A 9,076-nucleotide genomic window follows, 5' to 3' on the forward strand; every position below is an offset into this window, starting at 1 on the left:
GGATATTATGGCTGCCTCTGCTGTCATGCAGGTCTCCAGGGAAGTGGGAGAGAACCAGCAGTTATAGGCCTTACCCAGCTCCCACGTGGCCCCAAAGGCCAGTCTCACTCCTACTGCGCCCTCTCAATAGCACTGAGTTTATTTCCAGTCAGCAGGTGAACAGGGCTGAGAACTTGCCCCAGGCTACCAGCCTCCCAGCTGAGAAAGCAAGCAGGGCTTTCAGGTTTTGTTCTTCCCCACCTGCCGCAGTTTCTGTGCTGTGTCTGCACTCTCTATTCACCTTCCTACGCCAAGTTCTGTCCAGGAAACTTTGTGTTTGGTCAAAATGGTTACAGAGTTCAGCGGGAAGTTTCCTTCTCCCTGTGGTCTTTTCCCAGTTCCTCTGGCAGCCCTCCCCAAGGACTCCTGTGAGACCAATCAGAAATGGCTTCTGTGGGGACCAAGAGTGCCCACAGGGCTCTTCCTGCTGCCTCTTCTACACCTGTATTTCACTTGGCTCTCTAAATTTGTCTCAGCTCCAGGTAAGGTCAAATCCTTCTTCTGTGATCTGGACCTTCAGGTTCCCCGTTGAGGGTTTGTGTTTGGGGGCAGATGATCCTTCTTTCACACTTTGGGCACTCACAGTGTTTTGGCTGTCTCCAGGTGCCTGCAGCAGCAATCTGCTTCCTTCAAAGGATCTGTGGATCCTCTAGACTTTCCTGGTATGTTCCTGTGGTAGTTCTTGGAGCAAAAATTCATTATGCGAATCTCCACACGCTGCTCTGTCTGAGTGGGAGCTGCAGGTTAGTCCTGCCTCCTATCCACCATTTCTTTTTCTAGTGTCCTGGATAGTAACTTCTGAGTGGAATGAGGCATCTTTTACATGTCTCTTCAACCTGAGGAGTAGACCCCTTCTGACCTTGCAGCTTCTTTTCTGAGCTCTTGCATTGAGACGGTGGCACCTGTGTACTGAGGCACTGTAAGGAGAACAGCTGCCTGCTGACTTGCTCAGCCTACAGAGTACTTGGTGCCCATTTTGACTTCCTGAACATAAGTCTTGATCTAGCATAGCCTTTTCTAATTAATAGTACATACAATAAAAATGATTGCTTTTTGGCTTTAGTTAGCTAAATTTTGGTTAGTTTAGTATTTTCGTTCTAATACACATTTTAAATTTTGTCTTGTTATACATTCCATGTAGATTAAGGGCATAAATCCAAGTAAAATAACAAATGGACCCATGGTGTTGATTCAGCATGATTAAGTTCTATATAGAATCTAGAGACAAATTTAGAGGCCCAATTTCAGGTACATAATTTCTGTGCAGTTTGTATACCAATTAGCAAGAAGATGATTGATGGTTGCTAGTCCTGTGAAACAGTAGTAGTTAGGTGGTATATGTCCTAGTGGTATATAGTTTAAGAACGAAAATTTTATCCTAAGACTTAGCCCACTTGTATCATCACTCTATACATCATTTATTTTGGGACTGTTCTTGCCCTAAGATGACACTTTAAAAAATTATTTGTCATTTCTTTAATTGGTATTTGTATTTATGTCACACAAAGGGCTTGAATTTGTGTGTCCATCAGTGGCACGTTAAGCCCACTTTAGCCCATCTGTGTTACTCAATGTTGTAAAACGTGCATTTTATACTAAACAGTATCTACTTTGAGAGTTTGTCAGAGAAACTGATGCAGAACCAAGATGCCAGTTTTGTGTTTTTATTTCCTACATTGCTTCACTTATAACAATAATACATGATCCTCCAAATTTGCCCGATGTTTTTCAAACTGCATTTTCTAAAAGCAGATATCTTCTGCGGGCTTTTTTTGTTTTTTAAACTATGTATCTATGAATACTTTTAGCTACATATTATAAATAACAAAAACAATTAAAAAAAGAATTGTTGCTAGTGACAACTCTAACGTCAAGGAAATTTTGTTTAGATTGGGAAAATAAAACAGGTGTTTCAGTCCTACGTCAAGTAATTTTATTACTCTTAGTCTTGACAGACATATTGATTCTTCATGAAAAATATAAATTCTTACCATTACTTTAGAAGACTTTTTCAATATGCTATTAAAATGTTCATAAAAAATTGACTATGAGTGTCATAACACCAAAAAGTCATACTTGAGACATAATGTGTATATCAGTTATTAGTCAGCTAAAGTTAAAACTCATTTTTGAAATTTTTAATGGAAAGAAGAAAAGTAGATCTTAAATCTCAAGTGTTTCTCAAGTGTTTTGTGGAAATTTTAAGACAAGGTACTTATCTATGACCGATGATCCAGTAGACCAGGGGTCTTTTTATTAGGCCACAGCCATGTCCATCCACTTACATGTTACCTATGGTTGCTTTCCTGCTATTCAGTAGTCCTTTCTTACCCTTGGGGGATAAATCCCAAGACCTCTAATGGATGCCTGAAATTGCAGATACTGAACCCTATATATATTACATTTTTCCTATACAAACATACCAATGATAAAGTTTAATTTATAAATTAGGCACAGTAAGAGATTAACAATAATAATAAAATAGAACAACTATAACAATATGCCAGCATCATTACTGTGGCACTTTGGGCCTTTATTAAGTAAGCACTGTGATAACTGATGGTCAATCTGATAATCCAGAGGGCTACTAAGGAACTAATGGGAAGTGTTCACAGTATGGATGATTCACATCCTTGGTTGGATGGCGTAGGATTTCAACACACTATTCAAATGGGGCACAACTTAAAACTTATACATTGTTTATTTCTAGAATTTTCTATTTAATATTTTCAGACTGTTTTAAACCATGGTTTACCACGGGTAACTGAACCTACAGAAAGTGGAACCATGGATAAGCAGAGGAACAACTATATCTTGAAGATTGAGCCGTTATCCTTTGAAATTGGTTTGACAAACTTTTAAAAAGGATAACGACCTTTTTCCATCTATTTATGTGTCTTCCAGAATATGTAATAAATAATAAAATGGACCTTCCACGCTACATGTATAACTCCTATAATTGTATGTTTGCCTTGGATGTATTTTCCTCAAGATTATCAACTGTGTGTTTGACAAGTGAATATTAAGTAAATCTGTGACCATTTTTTTTTTTTTTTTGAAGTTGAGCTCAGAAAGAAGCAGATCCTGGCAAAGTTAGTTTTAATGAAGAGAAGATGGAGGAAAAAGCAGTGCCTGAGCGGGCACCCAAGGCACTCGAGGGCCCTATGCTCTTTGTCAAGTATTGGCATTCAATAGGGTTAAATGAGAATATACACAAGAAAGTTCCCTGTTAACACATAAAGTATCAAAATCAGATGGAAACTGCAGTCACCTCTTGGTATCCTTGGTGCATTGGTTCCAGGACTCCAGCAAATGCCAAAACCTGTGGATGCTCAAGTCCCATATAAAAGGGTATATAGTATTTGGACATAACCTACACACATCCCATCATATACTTTAATTCATCTCTAGATTATTTACGATACCAAATACAATATAAATGCGATGTATAGTTGTTATGCTGTGTTGTTTTAAAATTTACGTAGTTTATTTAAAAAATATTTTTGATCTGTGGTTGGTTGGATGTATGGATGTGGAACCGGAGGACATGAAAGATGGACTGTACTTGACAGTTTGGCCCAGGGACAAATCTGATTGTGTATTTGTATGTCTCTGACAGCACTTTCTGCCTCATCATAGGGAGAGTTGCACAGGAAGAAATTTGGATTTAGATTTAGATTTCTTACATTGCTAGCCACTCATTGGTGATTTCTCCTCTGGAATATGTAAAAGGGCCTTTGGAAGATTATGTAGTTTACCTATATAGATTGCTCTTCTTACTTTATAGCAGTCTTATACAAGGAATTGTCCAATATTCATCACTAATCTGGAGCTTTTTCTAACTCAGTGGTTCTTAATCTTATTTATGCAATAAAGTTGCCTACAAGTCTTAAAAAAAATACTAAGCCTGATTCTATCCTACACCCTCTGACTGAATTGGTCTGGGGAGGGGCTAGGTATTAGATTATTTACAAGCACCACTCTGATCCTAATGTGCCTCCAGGCTTCAGAGCGTCCACTAACGGCTAACATTGCGAAGTTATGATTGTCCACCAGATGGAGACAAAGCACTTCTCAATGAAAAAGACCCCGGACAAAACCCATTCTCTGGCCTTACATATGCAACTCCAATTTATGTAATATACTAAACAGGGCAAAAATGTGGAAAGATAGGTAAAATTGTCTTTGGTACTGTTGCTTGCCAACCAAATAAATTCTTGCTACCACTGGGAAAGATTCCAGGAACTAATTAAAAAATAACACATGGCCAAAAATATATTTTTTCATCCAGTTACCTGAATTAGCATGTACAAATATTTTCAAACCTTTTCCTAGTTTACTTTGATAAAATAGACCATATAAATGAGAAGTGTAATATTGTTCATATATTATAGAGTGGAAAATTTTGAAATAAGATCACTCCAAGAATTATGCAAATGGAAATCAACATCAGCACAAGTAAATTAGCGTAAGATGTGTTGCTCACAGGATTTTAGGAAATATGCAGATGCAATAATGTGGTTTCGATTTTTTCTTAAGTCTGAAGTACTTGATTGGCAACTCCCACTTTCATTTCTTTCATCTCATTTGTCTAGCTCTGTCATAGAAGCTGTAAAAGCTACAAACTCCGTCTCTCTGTTCCCTTGTAGGGAGAGATGGTCAATGAGATGTAAGTGAAATCACTAAGGAGGACTTCCCTTCTTGAATAAAATGACAATACTCAGTACAAGAAATGCCTTTTTCCCTTGTCCCTCCACCCCCGACCTCTTGCTACTATCTTCCCGGAGACATGAAACTTAGAAGTGGAGCAACCACCACTGTCCATGAGATGACAAGTGTGAGGACAAAAGCCAGTGTAACAAAGAAGGGCAGAATGGACAGGTGAGAGCAGCCTGGGTCCCTCTTTTATGGCAACTCTGAGCAGCTGCTATGCTGACAGGGGACTGCCTATGTTTGCACTTGCTATGAGGGGAAAAGCAACTGTTGATCAGGCTTCCTATTGTTCTCAGATAGATTTTATTCCTAACTGATCCATCACTGAGAAGTTACTATATTGGCATATAGACCATAAATATATTTATAATGTTGACTTTAGACATTATCCTTTCTAAAGAAGCCCTGTGGGCTTTAGACAAGGCTAAGACTTTAGAAGTTTAAGCTTCTTTGTTGTTACTTCTAAAAAGCATGTATTAAGTGCCTAAATTGTCAATACCAGGCAATCTGCCAAGTGTTCATGCCCTAACAACATTTCCTGAGCCAAAGGCACAGTTTGACATAACACCTGATTATGGGGTGAATATTTTCAACAGAATCGTGCTAAAAAATCCAGGCTGTCTGTTGTTCTACTTGACACAAGCTGTAATTTCTTCACGGTAGGCACCAGGTCAGAGCAAATACATCACTAGAAACAATAAATGAAATAGCAACAGACAACAAGGTGTTTGCATTCTGACAGGCCAAATTTGATCTAAAGGGTAAACAACAAACAAAGGTATCTAATTGGAAAAAGAACTGAGAAAGGGTAAGAGTTTCACATTTTGAAAAGCAGATTGGTAATTTGTTATTTGATGGTAAGGATATTCAGGAATGTTGCTATTCTGTGGTTCACAGCAGGAGGATTTCATGGAAGAGGATTTCCATGAATTCACAGGCTGTTTAAAGAACTGGAGAGAACTGAATTGGCAAATGGGGGAAAATATTAGGTTGGTGCAAAAGTAATTGCAGTTTTTGCCATTAATTGCAATATGTTATAGGCACGTGATTCTGCCTTGGAAAGTCATAAAGACAAAGGTTGGCCTTCCCTGGAGCAAAGCATAGAAATATGTCCCCTGGGGCCATGTCATATGCCAGTCCTGTGAGCAGCATGGGGGACAGTGATGGTCTACTTGGATAAGGCAAAAGTGATTGACTGAGAAGTAGAAGGAAGTAAATCTCATTAAATGTTGAATTTCACTGGGGTCTGTTTCTGACACACTTCTTACTTTTATGCCTTTAACTATGTGCTGGATAACTTTCAGATTTTTATTTCTAAACTGTCTTAGTCTGTTTATGTTGCTGTAGAGGAATATCTGAGACTGGGTCATTTATAAAGGAAAGAGCTTTACTTGGCTTATGGTCCTTCAGGCTGTACAAGAAGCATAGTACCTGCGTCTACTTCTGGTAAGGGCTTCAGGCTGCTTCCAACCAAGGCAGAAGGTGAAGGGGAGCTTCTGTGTGCAGAGATCACATGGTGAAAAAGGAAGCGAGAGAGAGAGTGGGGAGGTGCCATACTCTTTTTAACAACCAGCTCTGGCAGGAACTAATAGAGCTAGCACTAGAACTCACTCATTACTGTGAGGACAGGCTGCAAGACATTATTGAGGGATTTGCCCATGACCCAGACACCTCCCATTAATGGCCTCTCCTCCAACATTGGGGATCAAATTTCAACATGAAGTTTGGAGAAGTCAAATATCCAAACCATAGCACAAACCTAATATTCCAAATTTTCCAGCTTTCTCTCCCTGAATTTTTGCAGTTACATCTAATTCACCATATCTGCAAATAAACGCATTAAAGTGTCTTTTCTTCCTGTACATTATGTTTCTCATTCTGTATTTTTGACAACTATTTATTGAGTGCCTACACTGTGCCACTCAGTGTGCTAGGGCTGGAGATACAAGGGTGAGCAAGACCAGACACAGTTCTACCCCAACATATTTTTGGTCTAGAGGAGTAGACTGCTACTAAACAAGTAAGCACACAAATATTAACGTATTTTGACTTGTGATAATGAAGGAACAGACTTGAGCTGAGAGTCAACAGGGAAACTTCATGTTTTAATTTGGCAGAATTTTTATCTACCTAGTCACCCATACTAGAAAACTGGGTGTCATCCTTTCCTTTCTCTCTCTCTTAGCAGTCACATAAAACCAACCACCACATATTGCCTAATTGACCTCCTAAATATTTTTCAAACCTATCTTCCCTTTCCTTTCCTCATTATCTTAGTTAAGACTGTCACCATCTTCTATATGGACCATGCATTACTCTTTGATGCCAAGCTTCATATACTTTCCCCCCTTTCCTTTACTCCAACTTCCATCTTTTTTCATGCTGCTTCCAGGCAGCTTTATCCAAAACTCATGTCTCAATTTTTTTTTTTTTTTGAAATGGAGTCTCACTCTTCGACTCTTCGTCACCTAGGCTGGAGTGCAGTGGTGAGATCTCGGCTCACTGCAACTTCTGCCTACCAGGTTCAAGCGATCCTCCTACCTCAGCCTCCCCAGTAGCTGGGATTATAAGTGTGTGCCACCATGCCCAGCTAATTTCTGTATTCTTAGTAGAGATGGGGTTGGCCAGGCTGGCCTTGAACTCCTGACCTCAAGTGATCCACCTACCTCGGCCTCCCAAATTGCTGGGATTATAGGCATGAGCCACCGCTTCTGGCCATGTCTCAAATTTTTATATCCAAACTATCTTAGTGCATTTGCATTGCTATAAGAGAATATCTGAGACTGGGTAATTTAGAAAGAAAAGAACCATTTCACTTTCCTGGCTAAAGCTTTTCTAGTGATTTAGTGTTTTATGTTGTAAAGTTACTCTAGATTTTTAGCTTAGTTGTCGTTTTCATCTTCCTCTTGAACTTTACATTTGAGCAACATCAACCTATTCATAGTTTCTTGAGCACGCTATGGCATTTCATGATTCTGAGCCTTTCATCATTCTGTACGGTCCCTGTAGATCCACTTTGTTCTTTCATCTTGGTTTAACTCCCACTTTAGTTCTGTCTCACATGCCGTTTCTATGCTCATAGTGGTTCTTATTTACCTCGTTATAGCACTCAGCACATGTGGAGGAAAAGTTAAATATTAAATTTGAACTCAATTGAACGTGGACACAAACAGTAGTCACCAAGTCCTGGAACAGGTTGTGTGAGCCCCTTGAGGCATTCATTCAGCACTGTTTCGGAGAAATCTCTATTTCAATCTATTCCTATATGTTAGTTATCGAAAAGCAACAACAACCGCAAAAACAAGTTGACCTTTTTGTGCTCCTTGAGCCAAGTCGTGAAGGGCCCTCATGACTGGGCCTCAGGCCAAGCAACTCACTACAAAAAGAGCTAGGGTCCCAGACCATGCTGAAGCTTCATGAGACCTCTCCTCGTCTGTGCATAGATGGGTGGCTGACTCTGGAGCCCAGGCTGTTGCTTCCCAGTCTGGTGATGATTCCTCCATAGTCTGGTGAATGTGTATCTATATCTTCTCCCTTCTCCCCTTCCCATTGCAATTTGCTTATTATATCTGCATTGCCATTTATGTGGGATGAAGGTTGTTTACCCTCAAAGTATTGTGTGTATGCCTTTTATTTTCTCTTCACGCGTCTCCTGCACAGAATATCACATTACACTGTATTTGTATATTTCATATTTGACTCCTTTTCTGAATGAGTGCACATTAAGGAGGGAGACCTTTATGTCCAGCACTATGCTTGGCAAATGGAATTTGTAATGAAGCCCATTATTGAATGGAATTGGAAGTGAAGAGATAGTTTACTTGGAAAGAAAAGTATTTTGATGCCTATGACAAGAAAGCAATGGATGATTTAAAGTTTGATTGTCCGGTTGGCACCAAAAGTTAACAGCACAAATGTTACAACTTCCTTAAACAGACATACATTCTCATCAGCGCACATCCACCTGATCCACTAAATTGTGAACATGTGCAGAGTATTATATTTAAGGTAACACTGATCAGTTATACCTTCCAATTTCAAAAGGAAATCCCTCATTTTACCCTAACGTGTGGTCAGGATTATTGTGGTAATGGCTGTTTGATCCTGAGTCAGTCCATGATAGCACACCCGAGAGTATGATTTATGGGCTGAGTTTTTACAGTTCAAACTGAGAGTTGAGAAATAGTCTCTTGATAGCAATACACTGAAAGCATAGATGCTACAAGAGCTTCTAAGATGGAGTGTTTATGGACCCAGGTGTTTGGACAGTGGGATAAGTGCAGCTGTGTTTGAGACCTACCTATATGAAACATTTTTTTTTGTT

This window comes from Pongo abelii, chromosome 8 (genome assembly GCF_028885655.2).
Source record: "Pongo abelii isolate AG06213 chromosome 8, NHGRI_mPonAbe1-v2.0_pri, whole genome shotgun sequence".
NCBI lineage: Eukaryota > Metazoa > Chordata > Mammalia > Primates > Hominidae > Pongo > Pongo abelii.